Source organism: Cavia porcellus, unplaced genomic scaffold (genome assembly GCF_034190915.1).
Source record: "Cavia porcellus strain 051 isolate PalLab524CR breed Dunkin Hartley unplaced genomic scaffold, mCavPor4.1 scaffold_1, whole genome shotgun sequence".
NCBI lineage: Eukaryota > Metazoa > Chordata > Mammalia > Rodentia > Caviidae > Cavia > Cavia porcellus.
In genome coordinates, this window is record NW_026947484.1 from 99166684 (window position 1) to 99191017 (window position 24334).

Here is a 24334-nt window from a genome sequence, read left to right on the forward strand (position 1 = left end):
TTCTGTCTGTCATTTAGTATGACAAGGTTAGCATGTTTTATTCAAAACTTTTAAACAGTAAAATGATTTGTATGCATTACTTCTTCTTTGGACTGTCAGGGAAGGCAGAAAGGAACACAGTTATTCTATGACATTGAGTCAGCATGTGCATAAAAAAATGACAGAACGGGATTGCCCCAGACACCTATAAAGCTGATACTTTGATCCTTTAATCATCTGGTTGAAAAACAACAAAACCACAAAGATAGAAATATTCCCCCACACTTAAAATAAATATGGATATTGGATACTGATTATAAATACAATACTTCTGATATAAAGAATGTAGAGTATTTGTTATTGGCAATATTATGCACTGGGTTTATTAAATCTAAAATTTGTATTTTATTAGTACTACTAATTTACTGCATGTTTGCAGTACATAGTGATGGTATTTGTTGTGGGAAGTTAGTACATGTACATCATACATCTTGGGTTTTAAGGAAATTAAATGACAATACTTATTTTTTCATTCAATAAGAGAACAATTTTTCATAGTTAAAACACTGCAGTGATGAGAAGCAACAGTAATTTGGAGAATGTTCGGATTTTATGTTGTGTGTAAAGTATTGACATAAGAAAGAGATGAGTAGCAGAGTTAAAGGTGCTGTTCTGCTAAGACTTGGGTAGACACAGAAAGTTCTAGTGATGTATTTCTATTGTAGCTGTCCAACACTGAGGGCACCAAAGTTATATCTGGTAGCATAAGTGATGGGAAGAGGCAGCCCTCAGCTTCCTCTGTCAGCCTTTGCATTCTGTTCCAGTCTCCAGCCAGAAACCACAGGAACATCGGCCTTGGCTATCGCTGAACTCTCTCCTCCTCTCATGAGGAAGAATAGAAGTGAATTTCAGGAGATTATTCTATGTAGAAATATGATCAGACCCAGGGATCACAGTGGAATATTAACATCAGGAGCTAAATAAACGTTGTATTCAGCCTTTTTTATTCACATGTGACTATAGGACACTTCTTAAAATTAGATAACAAAACAGCAACTCTGTGGGAAATAAAGTCATTTCTTGGATCAACTTTTGTCTTTGAAGTCCTTATGTCAGAAGGACTTCACCTTTACCACGCAAACACAGTGATGCCACAGATGCTGCTGTGGCCAGGAGGGACCTGGTGGGATAAAGTGGTTGACAAAACAGAGGAGAAGGGCCAACAAGCCCTGCTATTTCTCCTCTCCATTCCTTGTGAAGTCAGGCACAGAGAAGAACATTCTCTTATTATGTTGCGTGCAGTGACATTTTTACTACAACTTCAAACCCGTGATTATTCCTTATGTCACAAAATGACATGCATTTTGTCTTCCCTCTATATCTGACTATGACTTTGAAAAAAGTAATCTCTTCAAAGTATATATATATATATTATTTTTCATAGTTAATATAACAGCTAATGGTTGTAACTGATTACATTTGCTACAAAGCAAAACTTTGTATTTTTCCCTGAAATTATTGATTAAAGAATCCTTAATGAAAGAACATAAACTTTACTATATACTTGGGAGTATGGGATATGGGTTGGAACCTGTGAATGCTGACATTTATCATACTGTTTGGTAGACGAGTACTAGTGGCCCTGATAATTTTTACTATTGATTAGATACTAGTCAACTTATTTTTTAACTGTTTACCTTAGTCTCTCTCACACTACTGTCTCCCCATTGTCCTTGGCATGAATCCCAATGCCATATTAAAGAACTGTACAAGTTCCAGGATTTTATCCTTATGTCATAAGCAAACTTAGAGATTGTTTAGAAGCAAATTATAATGACCATTGCTCAAAAGGGATTTATAAGAGCCACTAAACTTTTAGGATGCTATGCAGTCTTGCTGGGCTGTCATTTTAAGAAATGCTGTCTCCTCAGAGGAAAATGTTTCTAGAAACACACTAACCTTTCGATTTCTTAGCATGAAAGTGAGGTGATCTAAGTGCAGGCTTCTTTTAAGTAAATGTGGTGAGCCTTTAGTTTGAAATTCATCATGTTTCTGTTGTGAATAGCCAAACCTTTGCTAAAATCCAGAGTTTGCTAGTCTATTCAGCTTATTCATTTCATGCAAATCCCAATGTGCATGAAATGAACAAAAGACTTCCTTTCTATTTGTATGCATTGTTAGTTTTCTATTCAATTTTCATTCCCAAACTTGTTTTGCTTTTTTTTTTTTTTTTGTATTAGTGCTTTATTCATTCTTGCAACAAATATTTGTAATGTCCTTAGACATGAGGCACCAAAATGAATGACATTGTCCCAGCAGGATAGTCCACATGGGCCACAAGTTTCATCATTTGTGTCTTTTTGGGGCACTATTAGAGAGTATTTGGAAATTTCTTAAATAAACATCTATGGTGACAGGAAGCAGTGATCAGTTATGTGCTTCCACTATGAGCACGGCTTGAGGAGTCATTGCCTTGCCAGTGTGGCTGTGGAGGGGTATGTACCTGGGGATCAAAGAAAGGAGACTTCTGACTTGGCTCTGCTTCTTGTAAGCTCTAAACTGGAACATGGTATCTCTGATTCTGTTTCCATAAGTGTAAAAAATGGGTACCTACTTTATAGTGTGATTAAAAGAGTTACCAAAGTGTACCCTCTAATTGAGTCCCTCAAAAAGTGATTGTTCTCAGGGCCTCTTATATCCTGCAATCTAATGAATCTATAAATGAGCAAAAAGCTTTAATAATAATAGAAGATAGGCTAAAATAAGTCCAATTAAGGTAGCAAAAAGAAAAGTGTTCTAGGAGTTCTTGGAGTGTTTGTTATGAATTCTCTGATTTCTATTTCCAGTTTTTGTCTTGATGTAATGAGTTCTTACCATGAAAATTTTAGCTTCCATAAACTCAGCTGCAAATATACAGTGTCAAGGAAAGTGAAAGGAGAGAGAAAGAAGGAATAAATGAGTTGCTTAAAGAATTTAAATGGCGTAGTCGATTATAGTGGGTTTCCATACAAGGAGCACCTCTGTTACAAGCCAACTTGGAACGTCTCATGTTGCTGTGCTTCTATTGTTTCAAAGACTTTATACTATAGAACCCCAAATTCAAATAATCTTGAATAAACATTGATCTGCTCCAGCACTGCAGGGAAAAGCTGACTCCGGGCTTAACAAGAAATGACATGTTTATCTCTAACTTGGCACCTCAATAATTTCTTAGGACATTTTGGATTATATATGATTACATGTGTAACATTTAATTTCACTGTACTGATTGCTTTTGCTCTTCGTAATTTTTTCATCTTTTTTTACCTTAGATATCAAGATTTTTTCTTTTTCACATAATGTTTGCATGTGTACTGTTTCTTGCTTTATTTAGTTAATGTTGTGTTAACTTAATAGTTAACACAACACAATGTTGTGTTTTCAAAAATATCATAAGACTGTGCCTAGAACGAAAATGGGTATGTGTAAAATTTTCCATGGGTCTTGGCGCTTAAGGCATTATTTCCTTAGGAATACCACATAGGAGTTTTGCGTTGTTGGAGCTACATGTAGTGGTTATGCAGTTACCGTGGAGTTAACAGTGTTTTTAATGTTCAAATAACACTATTCTCTGCTACCTCACCCTTGCTTATTTTTATTCTACCAACACAAAAGAGCTTTAGATTGTTAGCGCAGGGTACCAAGGCTCTAATTCACAATAAAATGCCGACTACAGAACAGGAAAAAATCCCTTCATCAGTTATTTGCATCTCTGTCTGAATTAAGCCTGACAAATAAAGGATAGGATTTATGCTTAATAAATAAAGGCATAATGGTTCTGAGCAGGTGAGGATGGAGTTAGCCTCTCTCAAAGTGCCTGGTTTGGAGAATGAGGCTGTATTTTGTCCTTCACACCTTTGCCAAGTGTTGTTATTCAACATTATCAGTAATTCCATGCCCACCCCTATTTTTATGCCAATTTTCTCCTCTTTTTTTTCTTTTATTCTATCCCATGCATGTATTTTATTAGAAATAATAGCAGTGGTTGAATATACAAGCTATGTGAAATACAAAGATGAAAAATTAGAAAACAACTCTATTCTTGACAAAAATCTTGTAAGAGAAGTATTTTATTTCATTTTAAAAATAAAAAGAAGCCTGAAACAAAGAAAGGAAATAACTTACAATATAATATAAAAAATGAAGGAAACAAATGAGAACCCATATGTATTGTATTGCCTATAACCATATATTATCTTATGTGCATTTGTTTGTGTAATATATATGTATATATAAATGTGCATATATATAAGGGGAGTAGGAGAGGATGTGGGCATACAAGATAAACAGTGTATATCTACATATGCACGTATTTCTTTGTATATACCTTTAAAAACAGGTTGACTTCTAGAGTTGTTTGAGATATCTGAAAACCAGTTGCCAGGCTGAGTACTCCAGACATGGTCCCCTAAAATGAGTTGAAGTTTTGCAAGTTACAATTTACACAGTTGAAGCATTTTTCTCTGATATACTTCCACACATGAAAGAGAACTTAAACAATTTTATGTTTCAAGTAAAGGGTTCTTAGGGCTGACAGTGGCTTTAATTCTCACTGGCTAGTGTTTGAAGGCAGGAACACTATTTTCTTTAATACTACCTGCTCCTTCCCATAAAGAGCAACACCCCTATCATACTGTGTCCACCGAAGCAGTTTCTTATTTCTGAAATTTTAATGCCTTATAGGATAGAAAATAGGGGAGGAAAGACTCAGTATTGATTTAAGACAATGATTCTAGTTTGAAGCATCTTGCTACTCAGAGGAGCACCATATTTCACAGTGTATTTGCAGAAATGCTTCATGGCACAAACTCTTATTTCATGCCCTTGAAGGCCAGTGGAGTAACAGAATTTCTGTTTCAGTGCCTAGCTGATCAATGATCTTATGACTTTTCAGAGTTGTCATCCGTCTTGTGATACACCTTTAATGTGTTGATGTGCAGTGACTAATATCTATGTATTTTTTTTTGTCTCTTGAAACTGTAAATTATTTTAAAACTAAGTCTACAGGTACTTCCATGTATTTATATATTACATGCTTTCTCAAATTTATTTGGAAACTTACATAAATCAATTTCATTAAAAAATATATTTAGAATGTAGTATAAATCCTGAAATTGGCCTTTAAGTTAGGATACAGGGCATCAGCTATGGGCAGGCAATATTCCTGACACTAGTTACAAAGATAAATAAGATACACACCTTGCATTTTTAGAGCTCATAGGTGTCAGAGTTTGTGAGAAAAATTTGAAATAGTGACTAAAAAAATGTTGGTTTTTTATTACTTATCTAATTTTGATTTTCCTACTTGCCACTTTTTGGATAATAGACTATTTTTAAGATTTCTATATCTCAATGATATCTTTTGCAAAATAATAAATTATTCTGTAAATAATAAATGTTACCTTATAGCTTACTTGAAGATTGAGTTGATAAACATAAGGCATGTATAGTGGTTCAAGGCATATTCATCACAATACAATTTGGGTATGTTATTATTTAACATCAGCATTATGTAACATGAGCCACAAATAACTGAATATTTTTATATTATACAATCAATATAAAATAGAATATATTTAAGGAAATAAAGTACAAACCTCCTTCATAAGAGGCCAAGAAAACTGTAGAAGACATGGAATTTCAAAAAGATACTGAGAGGTACATTACTTAGTTACTTTTTCATTGGTGGAACAACATCAACATACCGGCTCTGACAAATTAAAAGAGAAAAGTTTATTTCAGCTCACAGTATGTAGAGGTTTCAGTCCATAGTTGGCTGGTTCCAATGCAGGACAGCATCAGAGAAATAAGTCAAAGGAGAAACAGTCCATGGCAGGGCAGGAAGGAGGCAGTGAGGCACAGCTGCGGAAAGCCTGTCTTATCCTTAGCATCCCGTCCAGGCTGCAGGCCTTTTAGATAGAAGCACCACCACCCAAGTTGGGGTTTATGGTTTTAGCAAATTCACTCAGCTACAACCAGAACTATCCTATTTCTAACCAGTGGATTTAATTTAATACCACACACCCTTAATCCTAGTATTACACACCCTGGATTCAATCAGCCCTGAAAAGTCCACCTATGAGCATTTGAGGCTTTGGGGGATATCTTCACATAAACATCACAGCATAGTTTCATCATGTATACAAGGGAAGTAATAACATTCAAAATGCAACAGAAACAGCGTTAGAGAAGTCAGGACACTAAGCAGGCTTGTGCCACTCAATAACTAGAGAAGAAGCTAAGTGTGTAACTAAGAGTAGAATAGAATAAAGGTAAATCACAAAGACCCCTGAGGAAGGCACTAAGAATTCAAAACTTACTCATTTTGGCATTGGAATCTCTAAAAAAAATTTAAACATTGGAATGAGTATGATTAGATTTACATTTTAGAAAGATTTTCCTAGTTCCAAGTAAAAGGCAGATTAAAATGCTGTCTGGAGGAGAGTAAGATTTGAGGCTAGAAGACTTGCATAATTAGTTATATGAGAACACTAAGATTGCCAAATAAGATTATAACAATGGCAATGGAAAAGAAAGAACATAGTTCAGATATATTTGGCATGCTCTATTGATATTACCAGACAATCCTTTGGGTGACAAGGGGAAATAAAGGAAGAGAAGGGTGTAGAAAGATGTTCAAATTGGTGTTTTGGACAACCGGATAGATGACAACAATACCCATAGGTGTTATTAGCATAATGTAAGAGCCATGTAGTGGCTGTGTGTTGGGCAGCTGAAGATAAAATTCTCAACAATCACAATCTTCTGTTGGCTTGTTGGAGAGGGAGAACTGGAAAGAAGATACAGGAAAGACATAGGAAGAAAAGAAGTGTGATAGAATCTAAGACAGAACCAAGTGTCAAGGAAGATTTGTTAAATTTAAAAAGTTGTTAGTGACCCTGGTGAATTATTCTAAAAGACTAAAAAATAGAAAGAAGGGAGTAAAGGTAAGTAGAAACTATGAAAGGATATAGAAATGAGGATTTTTTTTTCCTACCTAGAAAAAATAGACTTCAGGACTCATTTCCTACAGAAAAAGAAGTCTCTACAAAAATGGAGATTTAAAAAAGACCATATAATTATAAATAATTAAAAGTTCCTTTGATGTTAAAATGAGTCTGGAATAAAAAAAGGATTACTTTTTATCAAGAGCGTCCTGCTCATATATAGGAGGCAAGAACACAGAACATAGGAAGACATTGTGTTAGTCTGGAATGTGAATGCAAGGATGCTCACATCTGATTATTTCTCTGTCAAGTAGAAGGTGAGGTCAACTTCAGAATATTACAACTTTGCTTTGCTTTTTACCCACCAATATTATTATTTTTGTTCCATTCTTCCTAGAGACCATGTAGTAGAAGATATACCTATTTTAAATAAATTCTTGGTCCTGTGGGTTTCTTCAGATATTTCTAATTTAATGTTTTCCTTTTTTTTTTCTAATAAATCTTTATGAGCTAACATGTTAGCAACAAATAGTTTCTGTATTTTCATGCTACGCCTCTGTAGTCTTAGTGTTGAGAGGGTTATGGTAACTATAAGAAAAATATTTTTACACATTTATACTGTTGTCTAAAATTTACCCTAATTTAATTTTAAGCTATTTTCATTGCCTCCTCCAAAAGAATCAATTGTGGCCATTAGCATTTTTCTCTACCCCAAGTTCTAAGTAAACCATAATTTGCCCTTCCTATGCATATGTTTACCTATCAAATTTTATAGAAAGGAGTATACTTTGTGTTTTATTTTTTTTCAATTTTTAATCAGTGTATGTTGCAATATGTAATAGTTACATTTATCTTGGGGAATTGGTTCATAAAAAGGTGCCATATCTTGGTCATTTTACTCCTCTCTCTCCCCTCCTTTCTTGGATCTCCTTCCCATGTCTACCAAATCCACTTCCCTTTGTACCACATGTCTTTTATTTTACTGTTTATTTACATTATGTAAGAGAAACCATGTGATAGTTAAACCTTCTGTTTTTTTTTTCACTTAATATTATGGTTTCAAGATCCATCCATTTTCTTACAAATGACTCAAATTTATCCTATTTTGTGGCCGAGAAGTATTCTATTATGTATACTGAGCACCTTTTCTTTATCCACTTATCTGTTGATGAAAATTTAGGCCAATTTCATAATTTGGTTATTGTGAATTTTGCTCCCACAAACACAGGTATGTATGTATTACTGTAATACATTCATTTTAATTGCCTCAGGAAGATATCCAGAAGAGACATAGCTGGGTGTGTTTTATTTCTAACTACTTTCAAAGTTAATCTGTATCATTCTTATTTAGCTTAATGATTTTGAAGTTCATTCATGTGGCAGTATGCGCTTTCATATTTTTTTTCTCTAAATAATATTTCATTGCATGGACATGCTACATTTTGTTCATTCATCAGATTTTGGACAGTGGGTTGCTTCCATTTTCTCTTTCTTAAGAATACTGCTACTGTGAACATTTATGTCTAAATTTTTATGTGGACATATGTTTTCATTTCTCTTGAATAGACTCTGAGGAATAGAATTTGTTTCCTATGGCAATTTTCTATTCATATGGCAAGTTTATGTGTAACATTTTAAAAAGTGACAAATTGTGTTCCAAAGTGAACTTAACATTTTAAATTCTCACCAATAAGGTTTTGTTGAGGACTAATAGACTGAGTTAATAATCAGAGAAAAAGTAAACGTTAAAACACTATCTTGGCTACTTTTATTATCTTGGTTTTTTTTTTTTTTTAACTCTTTCTAGAAGACAATAGTAAAGAAATATTTAGCATTCATTTAAAAATAAATCTTGTGTATTAAGATAATTCATAGCCTTAATGTTTGTAGCTCATAGGTTCATTTTATGGTAATAAGGCTGTACTGAAGCCAAGAATGGATGAGAATCTAGTGTATTTAAGGGGATTATGCAGTTTACTTTTGTGTTTGGGTGGTTGGGCTGACCTTGGCCGCCTGTCTCTTAGGGACATAACAGTGACTTCATAGATGCATGGGTTAGAAGCACTTGTGGTCAATAGGAGCCCAGAAGTGGCTGGTGAGATAAATTCTTATGATTGCCCCAGTGTTGGAGGATGACTAATTTGTTTCACATTAGTAATAATTCATTTGCCAGAATTGCAGACTTCTAAGGAGTTCATATGGGTATAACTTAGAGAAGAGGCTACTCTTTCATTGTATTCATTTTATATGAGACTGTATTCTTTAGGGGCAAGGTTCTGATAGCTGTCTGGTTCTGAAGTGCTTCCGTAGTACCTATAACTTGATATATGGTCATAGTATTGACTCATCGAAGCAGGAAATTCTATACTCACTAGAAACTTGCATTTTAATTTCAATTCTGAAGGCAGGTAATTACTATTTATTGAGTATTTTTGTATTCTACAAATATTTTTCATTCAATACTCAAGTTAGGAGTAGTGTTTTATTCAGCTTTCTGCTGATGAGTGAGACTTAAATTATTTTCATATCTAATGTCCAAGAGAGAGATCATTAATTTTTTTAAACTATTCAACCAAAGAAGTAAAAAATACTTCAATAACAAAATTAATTTTACTTTAAACCTTTGTTAGAGAATTATTCTTAATGACAAATTTTAATCATTATTATTTAAGATATGAACCATTTTACAAAATAAAATTGTTCCTGTAGATTATTATGGTAAAGAGTTTCTAGCTTTAGACATGAAAAAAGCAGTTTTCTATAAAGAATGATTTGAAAAGCTCTGAATTTCTGACTTTTAATTAGGAGTATAAGGCAAAATCACCTGAGAGTTGTTTGGATATTTTTGCCTAAATACAAGGTCTATAACCTTACAAATTAAATTAGTATTATCAGTGGTGGTGCCAGATATGGTCTGATACACAAGTCAACAAAATACAAACTACTCAGGTCATTCATATGATTGCCTCTGGTTAAACATTTATCTTTGAATTCTAAATATTCGATCATGATTTCTTCTCTAGTTTTATTCAATTTAGCCAGAATTTCTCTTCATTGCTATAAATCTCCGTTTGCTTTTTAGAAAAAATTTCCATTTGTAATTATAAATACAAGATATGTTAATTTAAGGGTGTCAGGTAAAAGATGAAGACAAAAAGGAATACAAACCAATAAATTGCATTAACAGAAAGGAGTGAGGTTTGAGAAAGTATAGTAAGGGCATTATGAAACATCTTTGAAGCTCTATAAGTAATAAAGAACAAGAAAGTCATAGGTCCATTCCATGAAAACTATTTGAGTGATGCAACTTTTAGTGAGCTTCTTCATTCATTATCCAACAAGTGAAGGGAATTAAAGTGTGGTATCGGTGAGTATATCAGGGTTTACTAGAGGAACAGATTTAGTAATATCCATGATATAAAAAGGATTTACAAGGTAGGTTTTCAATGGCAGCCTGAGGAGTCAGGGATAGAAAATGGGCTGTCCGCCCACTGGAGAGATGGAGGAGCCAGTCAAAGTTAATGACTTGGAGTTCACCGAAGAGTCCTGGGGGCTAAAGAACACTGACTGGAATGCTGAAAAGTCTTCACTTAGTGCCTGGAAATAGACTTCTAAAGGCAATGGCAAAGAATGGAGCTCCTCTGAAGAATGAAAAGGCAGATTGCCCTCTTGATTCCATTTTTATTCCATCCAGGCTAAGGTCCACTGGTTGCTAATGCTCACATCCGGGTGGGTCTTCCCTCTTCACTGTCAGTCATTCAGGCCAACCCAAAAGTGTGTTAAACTGCTCCACCAGGTGGCATCACGATCAACTATCACAGTAAACACCAAGAAAATAAGGACCAATCTGTGCTAAATTAAACTGGGAGAAAGAAGTATTTTGGGTGACAGATTAAAAAGAAAAAAAGAAAATAATCTCATTAGAATGGTAAAATCGTCAAAACTAAGCATGAATGCTTTTGCATATAAATTCTATTCTAGAACTTAAATTTGTAAAGTTAAGCAGAATAAAGCCCAGTATGGTAACATTCATATTTTACAAAAACAAACAAACAAACAAACAAACAAACAAAAAAAAACCCGAGTCCTGCTGTTCACTTGAATTTTCTGGTGTGGCATGCTTCTGTGTCTATAATCAAAAATGAACTGGCCCGAACAAGTGAAAAATATTACATTGGTTTTACATAGATTTATTGATCTATAGTTAAATTTGGATGTGGTTTGTCCCCTGAGTTTTCTTATGTTGCTCATCAGTGTGGCACTGTTAGGACCTCATAGGACTTTGACAGATGAAGCTTAGTGCAAAGTCACTGGAGATGTGTCCTCAAAAGGGCTTACGCTGTCTCTTGATGTGGCGCCTGTAGTTAATTCTCTCAGGGGGAGCTGTTATAAGGGTGGGGTGAGCACAACCCTTTACTGGCCCTTCTTGCCTTTTGTACTTTTGGCTTGAGAAGTGGTCTCCCCCCCTCACATGCTCCTGCTTTGAGCTACCCAGAAGTAGACTCAACAGAGACCCATCAGTGGGAACTGCCCGACTGTGGACTTCTGGCATCCAAATTGCTGGCTAAATAGACATCTTTTTCTTTATAAAGTTAGTTAGATTCAGTTTTTTTGTAGTAATGGAGATTTAAATTGTAGTTCAATTTGTTCTAATTCTGCTTAGCTCTATTGCCAAGGTACTCTAACAGTACGCCTCATCAGAGTCAAGTTAAGTTCACCCCCTTAGGTTCCCTGCTTGGATCACCTAAGGCCTCACTATCTATGAAGCTGAATCTCTTTCTTAGAGGTCTGATTTTTAACTTTGAAGAGTTCCTCTCACAAAATTTTAGAGATTTTGTCATCTTTTTTTTGTTTCTACAACCATGAGTTTCTTCATGTGTGGAGCTTGGTGTTCTTTTTCACTTTTTCAGTTTTCTAGTAATTGAGTAACATTTCTTTTTATTAAATTTTGTCTATTAAAATAATTTACAGTTTCCTTTTTCTGACATGACCCTCATAATTATAACCACAGTTAAGTAGATAATCATGTATAGGCAATTGTTAAGTCTTTTCAGATGGCAAAGGCTTCAGTGCAAAAGAAAATATGATAGCTATATTTCAGAATGTTGGTTTCTTTATATCTATTTCTCAGAGATTTTCTATCTTTATATTCTGTCCCATAAATAATTTTATTACCAAGCATATACCCTAGTTGGATGGTCACAGCTGATTAGACCTGGGTGGATACTTTATCCAGAGATAAGAGATTCCAGGCTGCTCACTGTCTATGACAAATTGGACCAAAGGCTTTCTGACCAAAGATCAGTGAACTGAGCTAAACAGATTCTTTCTCTTAAAATTTCAAACAAAAAACCAGATGTGGTGATATACGCCTGTAATCCCAGCACCTGAGAGTCTGAGGCAGACAGATTGCTATAAATTTGAGGCCAGTTTGGGATACATAGTGAGTTCAAGACTGATTTTGACTGCATACAGAGACACTGTCTCAAAAAACAAAAAGCAGCAAACACACAAACAAAAAGATTTCAAACTAGCAGTCTCAGTTAAAAGCTGGAGCAAAGAAGCTTGCCATGCCCTTGAATCAGATTAATAGCAGCATATTAACAGCTCGTGAATTCCTGCCATGGAGGTTTTGAGAGACACTTGACCTGTGAATCATTCTCTTTTACCCTTAGCAGTAGCATTTCCATAATTAATACTGAGTTTTCTTTGTGAGACAGATAAATCTCTGTCATTAGAATATTCAAACAGAACAGGTAACTGTCAGATTTGTTTCGAGAAAATTTCTTCAATAAAAACTTTTCATGTATATATTTTTGGGATCTGCTCTAAATATATTGAATAAAAATAATTAAGAAGGGGTTCAAATAATTTCCATAAAAATGATAACAATGATAGTGATAAAATCTACCTTTCTCCTCCAGTGTGCCGAAATAGATTTCTGAGGGAAGAAGGACCACATGATGACTGTATCAGTTGCTAAAGAATAAAAGATCTTAACATGCAGTGATTCAGTGTTCTCATTGTATCTTACTGCTTTTTGGATCATGTATTCAAGTCAGGTTTTGCTGAATGATACTTCTGTGTCATCTGACACTGACCAAGACTACTTGGTGGTATTTAATTAAAGGTTATCTTTCTTTTAAGTATCCATGATGGCTTTACCCCCATGCCTGGTGTCTCCATGGGAAATCAGGGTCCTTCTCCCACTTTATCCCCAGAGTATCTCAGAACATCCTCTTCAGTCTTTTTAGCAAGGAAACTGAACATCTCATGATTCGCCTAGGTCTCATGTGAATCTTGGGCTCTCACACTGTCGTTCTCGTAAAGCATAGTCCTGGAGCTGGCATTTGACACATCCACCATTTTCTCTCAGTTATGAACATCACGACCAGCCCAGATTTGAGCAAAGTGAAAATAGATCATTTCTCTTAAGAATTATAACCCTCTTAAAATTATCTCTTTAACCCATGACAGCGATCTTTTAATCTATTATAAACTATCTCTTTAAATTCTGAAGGGATGTGTCTTAGTTACTTTCTCGTTACTAGAACAAAACCCCTGGAGCCTACAAGTTAAAGGAGACAATGTTCATTTTGGCTCACAGTAGAGGTTTCAGTTTATCATTAGCTGGCTTGAGGGCAGGGTAGTATGGCAGATGGGCGTGACAGAGGAGAAACAGTTTGTGGGGTGACAGGCAGGAAGTAGCACCCCTTAAAGGAAGAAAGGATATACAGCCTTCTAGTCACAAGGACAGCGACACAGCTCTTCCCATTAGGCTTTACCTCCGACATCACTCTTAGCCATCAGTGACTGATCCAGCATCACACACCAATGGCCAGTCACTTGCCAAAAGCCCCACCCACAAATCCATGAGTCTTTGGGGGGGGACATTTAGATACAAACCACAACAAGATGGTACATGAGGACAACTGCTTTACCTGGGAGCTGCATGGGAAGACAGGTGGCCAAGCAGGCCATCTTCAGCAGGTGGTGTTTGGCTTGTCTTTCATTAGGGAAGGAAGTATACAGGCAAGAAAGGAACATAAACTGCAGGAGGTGTACCAGTGATAATTTTACTCTAGGTGGAATATTTTTAAGACTATTACTCTTGAGAGCAGCTCACCAGAATAGGAGGGCAAAGAATATCAGTGTGGATTAGAAGTAAGTGATTTTTGTGACATTGTCACTAAAAATATGCCAGTAAGTGCTATCAATCACCTGAATGATAATACAGTAGCAATTATATTATTAAATTGCATTTGTCATTCTTCCTAATTGGTATGAATATAGATTTATTTCCATTGAAATAACTGTATCTTTGACATGAGAGAAGGAAAGTGTTTAATTTTAGAATTCCTTTAGATTTTTAAATTTTATTTTATTAATTGATGGATTGATTATTTGATTGCTACAGGGAATTGAATCCAGAGCCTTTGAACTGAGCAACATCTGAGTCCTTTTTGTTTTTTACTTTGAGTCAGGATCTTGCTAAGTTGCTTAGTCTGGGTTCAAACTTGTAATTCTGCATGAGTCTTCCAGATTCCTAGAATTACAGGTATGTACTAACACATCTGCCTTGATTTTTAAAAAGTATTTTAAAGCTTACTAAGAAAGGTCATTGTTGTTGTTCTCCACGGTAAGTTGACTTGATATATGTCTCCTATTGTAATTCAAGTCTTCTGAATTGCCTTTCTTAAAGTTATAGAAAATTATTTTTTAGAGTATGAAATAGGTGATAAGCTTGTTTTCTTTTTTAATATGAAATTATTCACAAACTGCATTTGTCAACTGTGAATATGCTGTTGGTGTTATTTACACTTGAGAGAAGATTAAACATGTTTTTGTTTATATTAATTATGAAACAGGCATTTGGGATTATTATTTGGTTTTGTTTTCTTATTTTATTTTTCCTCTTGGTAGGTGTTGGTTATTACTTTGCTTCAAGCTGCTGAGTTGCTTAGAAAAGAAATTGATGCTGGCTATTAAATATCAAATATGTTGATCTGAATTAGCAGCACAGAAGAGTTTCAATGAAAATGCAATGTCATTTAATAAACTATCATGTAACAAATTTAGACTTCAATATGGTTTTAAAGATTCTTTGCCATTTTGTTTGGTGTGTTAAGAACTAGGGATATTTAATTAATTTTATTGATTACTTCTAAATACATTAATTCTTGAGTTCTAAGACCCAGGGATTATTTCCTGACTCCTTGTCCTACACTCCCCTCTTTTCGGCCTTTGTTTCAGGTATGGAAGTCTCCGAGTTAAGATCGCATTTGTGGCAACTGTCCTGTTGGAAAATTGACAAATTGGAAAAGTAATTGTCTCTTATGGGAACCATCTATTTCCTTTATGGAGCATAAGGTTAAGGGCAACTTTTTTGCAGTATTTTAAATCCTCTGGTCATACCTCCTATTTCTGCCATTCCTACAACAACTGGCTCCCAGCATCATCGGTAGGCAACCCTGAGGCAATTTGTTCCTGTATCTTGGAGCTTCAGATCTGAGCTGTAGGCTCCTAACCTCCTGGTCCAAGCCTTCTCTAATACATCATGAATGGCATATGGAAATGAGTGTTTACTAACACATGCACAACTTAGAAGTGTGGAGGATGGAAGCTGATAGGCAAGTCTTTCTTCTTTCTTTGGAAGGACAGAAGGTTACTGGATGCATTTCTTAACATTCTCACAGTATTACTAAAGGCCAACCAGGCAGGAAGGACAGCAAAAAGTCTGAGTCTACAGGTTACTTGTGGATTAAAAGGAGGTATTTCTGTGTGTGTGTGTGTGTGTGTGTGTGTGTGTGTGTGTATAATTTTCACCAAAAGTGTCGTTTCACATAGCAGTAAATAATTATATGCTTTTATTTTTGTCTCCCTGCATCTTTTCCCTGTAGATCATTTTTGCTCCTTGAGATTACATTTCCCCAGCAAAATACACATAAGCCCTTGTCTGATCTGCTGTTTTCCAGGAACTAGCTCTAAGACAGACCTTATAAAACTTGTTTTCCCACTTAACTAAACTAATAATATGTTGGAATTCAATTAGAGCATGTTTTTATAATTGAACTAAGTATCTTAATGTACAAAATGATGATGTTTAGTTTAGGATGCCACCTATTTCTCCCTTCTTTCAATCTTTTCCCTGTTAGAATACCTCTGACTTTTGTTTCTCTTGGAACACAGACAAAACTCTTGGACAAACATTGTCTGCTTATTAAATTAATGATTAGAAAAGGATATTTCAAATTTTAGACATTAAAATTTTAGTTAATTTAAATTCCTCCCTCCAAACAATAGACTGGTAGAAATCATAATGATATTTTTTCTCCTATGTAACCTTTAAGACAGTGGTGGCAAACTTATGGCATTCATGCCACAGTGGGCATGCAAACCCTCCCTGTTAGCATGCAGGTCAAGTCACCCAGCACCAAGCAGCAAATTACAGCTGTTTATTCTAAACTCAAACCTCAGTATTCAGGTTTAATTGCAGTGTTGGCATTTGGCGACGAGTAAGTAGGATTTTGGTTGCAGTTTGAGCATTCAATCTCTATAAGGCATATGCAGCTATCTCTAATTTAAATCCAAATTCACTTTAAGTTAATTTTTCCTCTACATGATATATAGATAACATTCTAAGACTCTCGATCAGTGCCTAAAACCACAAATAGTACTGAAACATACACACATGCAGACACATATAATTTTTCCTGTTCTAATTCTGGATGTTACAAAATGTGAACTATAATAAACCTTTTCTCCTTTCACTTTGGGTGTTGAGTATTTTGTTCCAGCAACAAAAAACTAATTAAGACAGCACTCTTAGAACAAGCTGATTATTTAGTTTACTAACTAGATGGGCTGTTGGTGGCTGTGAAACCTGACTCATTTGAAATGAAAGCTAAATACTTCATAAGAACCATTTCCAGGATGGAAAGTAGCATAGGACCCAGAGATTAAGCAGAAAAAGGTTGAAAAAAGGGAGAGAAACTAGAAAAATATAGAACAATTTCTAGCTCTTAATATAAAGTTTCTGGCCAATGGTGTAAATGATGGCAGAGTAACTGTGGCACTGATGATGTAGAAAAAATCAAATCTGGGAAATAGATGAAGAGATCTATTATCACCTTACTGGCTATTAGGGTACAAATTAGATTTTAAAATATATTTTAAATTCCTACGTGATCCTCTGTTTCACACAGCAGAGTGCTGCTACTTGTATTAGACTTTTTTGATGCCCATTTTAATTTAAAACATAAAATTTTGTCATGTATAACATTATCCTTTAGGTATCCAGAAATCTGTACACAGAGAATAGCACTTTCTTAAATTGTTTTGATCTTAGCTTTTCATGTTCAAGGTTCTTGGCACAGAAAAGCTCCATATGTTCCCTGCTTCAAGACATCTTGTATTGCAGTTTACTAGTATTTACTTTTAAATGAATATGATCCTCCAGGCAATTTGACTTTCCACTTTAAAATATTCTTTTAGCAGGAAATATTTTATTTCAGGTACAGTGTTGCCTGATTGCTGAATTATCTATTTATTTTTAAATTAGATAAGAAGAAATTTCAGATGAGGATTCCTTTCAGGGTACTGATAGTTTTTGGTCTAGGTGAGATCATTTTACCCAGTTTTATCTTTTTTTACATTTTGTCACCAACCCTATCCTTCTTGCCTTCCCTTTTAAAGGTCTCATCTCTTATGAATTCAACATATGGTCTTTTAACTTTCTACACCATGAATATTTGTAAAAATAGTTTCAGTACTTTATCTTGTGTGTAGTCACAAATAATGTACTGCGATTTTGTCTTATTCACTTTTTCTCTCAGGAAGATATTCTTGGAACCTTAGTTCCTGAATGTAATTCTAGTTCAGTTCCATTGATTGTTTCACTGATTTCTGTTTTATATAGAGAGCACCTGTTAACATCTTCCCATGATTTCTTTCTTCCCTGTACAACTATGTCAAGTGTTTCTCTGGTGCATGCACCCAGAGACTGAATTATTCTGTAAGAAATTTCACACTCACAACTAACATATTTATTCCAAAATGTATGATTTTTAAATATTCAATGATGGATGCTGTTTAGTATGCTATTTCTACCTATCTAGAGATATAAAATGATACATTGCTAATCATTTCTCTTACTTATTAGCCATTTTCTGTTTTTGTTTTCTCATCTTTATTACTCTTATTACTCTGTGGAAGCAACGTGTATTATCAAAGTTCTTCTTTCACTCTGTAGTTCATGTGGCTGGTATCTCTTCTAAGGCTCCTTTTTAGCTGTGTTTCATTGTCTCTGCTGTTCATGCCTGGAGGAAGCTAATCATGATCTCATGAAACCATCTGTTTTCCTTTTGATGTATATTTCTAGTCGTGTTAAAAATTCTTATGTCAAACCACACAAAAATTCTTTTTTCCAATTTAGTTTTATCTCTATGCCAGTATTAATTTAAAAGTTACTTTTATAAGAGCTTAAAATCCTTTTTTGTTGTTCATAGAATAGTCAGAGTCTCAATATCAGTTAATATCCATTCATTTTTTGTACCTTCTTTTCATTTATTAAATTTTAATGGTGTTCTCTTTACTAACTTTTGTTCCATGTATTTGTTTTGCTTATTGACTTTTGAAATGGCCTAATTAAAAAAAAACAAGAAAACTAAGTCCATTCATTTTGTTCTTAAATTTGTCTGATTGCTTCCATAAATTCTGGAAAAATTATTGGTCAGATATAGTTTATAATTATAGTTTAATTTTTAGAAAATATAGGGGGCATAACCTATTCATTATGGTTGTATCTTAATGAACATAATATATTTGTTTAAATCTATTTTTAAGGTCTGTAATTGGAGATTTCTCCATTTTGTAAAGATTTCCCATAAAGGACAAGCATTTCATTGTCATAGTTTTTATTATAAAACATCTTTAAAATTACACTATATAATTAATTATTTCTAGTGTATAAGTGTTATTTATTTTTAAAATTTTCATCTTACCTTCTACATTCTTGTTAAATAATTGCTAACTTGTATAGTTTTTGCTCAAGTTCTCTACATTTCCTACATGAGTTATGTTTATACACACATTTTCTTGCATATTGAATATGACTCTTACAATAATTTTTTATTGTAATTAAAATTATAAAATTTTCTGTTAAATATGAGGATTATTAGAGATTTCCTTTAGTTAACTTTAATTAGGTTTTGCAAATGTCTTGCATTTCCAGATATTTGAAGAGAAAGTCTCATGAATGTACAAAATTATTAACAACTGACTTTTCTATGTACTAAACATGGACATTCCCTATCATATTTTAAATGTTTTTCATCATATTAATATAGGTTTCAAATCATTGTGGTTTGGGGATAAAAATTACTTTGATATGATTTACTGTTTTCTACTTTCTGTAAGATTTTTGTTATTTGCTATTTTATTTGTAATTTTGTACAAATTTTTATAGGAGCATATGACCTAAAATCTTCTAAAGTTCTTTGATTCTTTGTATTAAAATTATATTCATCTTCAAAGTTTGTATTTTTGGACAGGAGTGTAGCTCAGTGGTAGAGTTGCAGGTTAGCATATGTGAAGCCTTGAATTGAATCTCCAGCACTGAAAAAATATTTCATTTCTCTATTTAAATAATTTACATAAATTAGGAGGTATGGTTCCTCAAATAATTATATGAATTACTTCTTTGAATTTTAGGTACTGGTTTTTTCGGAGTGTTGGTTGCATGGAAGCACTTGATTTTCTTATATCACATTATTTGATTTTCTTATATCACATTATTTTTTTGAAGTTTCTGAAAAAAATTACCTTTCTGTTTCCTATATTTTTAGAAATTCCTAATTTGTTTTTTAATTTTTTGCAAGCCTTTTGGTATCTATTTTTAATTACATGTTAGTTGCTTAGTATTTTGTTCTTATTTTAGTCTTTCATCTTGATCCATCTGTCAGAGATGCCAATTGTTTTCATAGATACAACTTTTAATTATCTGTATTTTCTTTGCTCTATTATTTCACAAAATTTTGTAATTTTCCTTTTTGATTTCTCAAGTTTAGTTTGTTGGGTGTTTTGTTTTGTCTAATTTGCTACATTTACTATTTTAGTCATTCTCCACATGAGTTTAATTTCTTTAGCTTCTCAGTTTATTGTTTTGCTCACTTATTTTTAGTCTTATATTTTCTGATAAAAATATTTCAAACAATAAATCTCCCTTATTTTGTTTCATCTCACATAGTTTGAAATATAGTAGTTTCAGTGCCAATGAACTCTTAGATTCTTTTCTCAGTCCATTAGAGGTATATATGTTTAGAAAATTTTAAGTAATTGGCAGTTTTAAAGCTATTTTCACTTTATCTCCAATGTTTCTGCATGCGGTTTAAAAATTTAACAAGTAAGATGTAGTCATGATATGCTGGCACATTATTTGTTGACTATTATGTGATGGATTTGTTGCCTGTTTCGTGTTTATATGAGAAGCAAACATAATTAATATTTGTCCTGTCTTCTATTTTGCTCTCAATTACTATGTCTCTGCCTTTCTGTATCTGTTTCTTTTTCTTGCATACCGTATTCCAAGAGTAACTCATATATAGTGTTTCTTCTTTTTTTATGAGGATGCTTCTGATTAACCAATTAAGAGTGCTATGTTGAATCTCTGATTTTAATTTTTTTCCTCTAAGTATGTGTCCTTTGACACTTCCTGCATTTTGTGGGAGTCTTGTGGGACCAGAGAAAAGCCCTACCATGTGATTTGAGTTCGTAAATTCATAATCACTAATCTCAGAGTGGCTTTAAATCCTGTTGAATGAATTCTATTTAATTTTCAAATTTTGATAATTATACTAGATCGTATTTTTCACATCTCCTCTTTTTTCATATTTCTAGTTCCTTCTTTGTCACTTGTCACTTTCACATAATGACTTGACTTTTGTTGTAACATAGTAAGAAGCAATCAGAGGAGAAAATTGGTATGTTCCTGTCAAAACAGCTCATCCCGTCTACTGCTCTGGCATCTCTTGTATATACATCTCCTATTCAAGAGTAGCAGCTCTATTCATGTAGCTACTAGTCACATTTTTCATGAACCTAAGCAACTGTCTTAGTAATTTTTGCAATTTTTCCCCCTCCTCCAGGCCAGGTAGTTATTAACTTGCACGTCACTGGACCCACTGGATCTTGGTTGTGCCTAACTTGGCCTACTGGCACTTTAAACTTTAACCACCTCCCTCTTCATTTTTTACTTTCCCTCTTCCTCTGCTAGCTGGTTCTTACCTGTTTTCCTGAGTGCCTCCTTACCACATCTCTGAGTTGTAAGTGTTGGTATTCAGAGGGCTCAGTTTTGGAAAATCACCTCTTTTTATCCATAGAGACTCCTTCTGCGTCTTTATCTAGATTATCAGTTTAAAAATCATCTATAACTAATGATTTATGAATTTTTATTTTTAAACAGAACTTCTCTCTAATATCCAACTGTCTCCTTAACACCCACTCTCTTGGATGTTTAAGAACTATGTCAAGATTTATATGTCCAAAGTGAAATTTTGACCACCACCCTAACTGTATAAAGAAACTGCATTTATCTACCGATGTTTTGCTATTTTACAAAACACTAAAAAATTTTGAAACTTTTCTAGACTTGTAACATTCTCTAGTAGCTTATCATGAATCCATCCGCAGTAGTATTGGCTTTATTCTCAGAATACATTCACAATAAAAATGAACTCTTTCTTCCTCAGCCATCATCTAGCTGGTCAAAGTCCCCACCATCTGTTGCCTGAATCATTACAGTAACTTCCTGACATCCATACCGCTCTCCTGCATAGTAAGCTTTCAAAAAGTACTGTTCACATTGTTGGAAAGCCTTTTATATCTTTCATCTCATTCCAGTTAAAACTTAAATCCTTACAATGCCATAAAGTTCTTATATGATCATTCTAATCTTGTTTACTCCTCTAACCTTCTCAAACTCATGCTGGACACACCAACCTACTTGATTTTACTGAGTTGAGCGTACCAGTCCCCCTTCCATCTCATGGGTTTGTAAATGCTGCTTTCTTCCTCTGAAGTCTTCTGTCTTGGATGGTCTCATATTTCTTTATGTCTCTTTACCCGATCCTGCTCAAATGCCACCTTTCTTTTCAATTTCTTGTACCCTGATTTACTATACTATGAAGTATTATTGCCACATTACATTTGTGTGTGTGTATGTGTGTGTGTGTGTTTTCTATAATCTGTACTTTTAACAGTAAAGAAATCCATGAGGGCAGGAGCACCTAACTTCTGATTTTATGCTGTACTCTAAGCTCAATTTTTAAAACAATACTTAACATTAGTAAATATTCAACTTCACAAAGAAATGATTTACTTTTATAAGATTGTACTTTTACTGCTGTTTAAATCAGTATCGTCTTTACCTTTGATTCAAATTTCCTTGTTTACATTCTTTTAAACTTTGATTTTACCATAATATTTCCATACATTAACCATTTAAAAATATTTATGAACAATATATGTTTTCTAATTTAGACAATCACTACCATCACTATTTATTGTAACTTCTGTTACAAGAGGACTTGCTTTTTAAAATTAAATTTATTGGTACGTTTTAGATATATATATAATGAATATATTCATTGTGGGAATTTGTACCTATATGTGGTATATTTTGATTCCTCTTTTCCCCCAATCCCCTCTCCTCCCTTTAACCCTGCTTCACCTTCTTATTTACAAAATTTGATTTCAATTTTGTACTTTCTGTAAAATATTTTTTCTTTTCCCTTCCTTCCTTCATTCTTTCCCTTGCCCTGGCTCTACACATGTGAGTCCATTTATTTCACTTAAGTGTATGGTCTCAAGTTGCATCCATTTACCTAGAAATATTTCAAATTTATCCTTCTTTGTGGTAGAGTAGGACTCCATTAAGGAAAAAAAAAACAAAAAACATCTTCATTATCCATTTCTTTGCTGATGGGCATTTGGGCTATTTCCAAGGTTTAGCTATTATAAACTGTGCTACTACAAGCATGGGTGTGCATATGTTGCTGTGATATGATGTTCTTAATTCTTCTGGGAAGGTACCCAGAAGATAAATAGCTGGGTCAAATGGACTTCTAATGCTAATCTTTTGAGGAATCTCCAGACTGATTTCCACAGTGGTTGCACCATTCTGCACTCCCATCAATAGTGGAGAAGGGTTGCTTTTTTCCTCACAGCCCCTCCCACAATTTTTATTGGCTGATTTCTTGATGACAGCAATTATTTCTGGAGATGGTATCTCAGTGTTGTGTTCATTTGCATCTCTCTAATAAACAGTGATGTTGAACATTGTTTCATGAATTTATTTGCCGTTTATATTTCTTCATTTCAGGAATGTGTATTTGTCTCAAATGCCCATTTGGAGGTTGGGACTTTAAACTTGAGGAATCTGAAATTTTTTAAATTGTTTATGTTTTGTAGGTATAAGTCCTTCATCTGAAGAACAATTGGCTAAAGTTTTTTTTTTCCCCAGTCTGTGAGTTGTCATTTTTATCTGTCAATGATTTCTTTTGAAAATGATTTCTATATGTCATGTTTTCTGTTTCCCATCATTACATAAAACAAGGTATCTTCTGGTCTTAAGCATTATATCTTATGTTCTAGGCTGATAATTCATTTTTTTCTATCTGTACAATGGATGATATTCTGTAATTCCCAACTTCTTCTTCAATCCCTAGCTCTCCCCTCTGACTCCTTTAGCATATGTTGGTATTGTAAGGAGTTTTAGGATTATGCTGGCATTCCTTACGTGCGTCTTATACTTATAAGATACTGTACTTATAATGCGTCTATTTTTATTTGTAACCTGACATTTAATTATTTTTATTCATTTTACGCAGGGTTATGCATTTTAAAGAAATTTTAAAAGAGGAAACATTTAAGACAGTGCGCTGAAAATGTATTTATATCTATCTATCTATCTATCTATCTATCTATATTAGTTAAGATAAATATCAGAGTTGAGTCTTCAGTTATGTTCAACACTGTGTATCACAGTGCTGCTGAAGACAATGATCTTAATATACTTCCTAAAAAAATTTCTGTATGTGATTAATTTTGGCATTTCACTTTAGACTATTTGTCTAGGTACAGCTACTAAAACTATACCTTTGAAATCATTTTTTTTTACTTTGACTATTGCAGGAATAACTGTTAGCAATTACTTGTCCACATTATCATTCAAATACCCCAGGCATCTTTGATCTAGAATGAACCATTTAGCTCCACCTAAATGAAGAGGGAGGGATTAAAATGTAAAGTAGGTCAGTGAAACAGTTTTGTATAAATAATTTTGATTTTCTCAGAGCTCTTTCAAGTTGCAG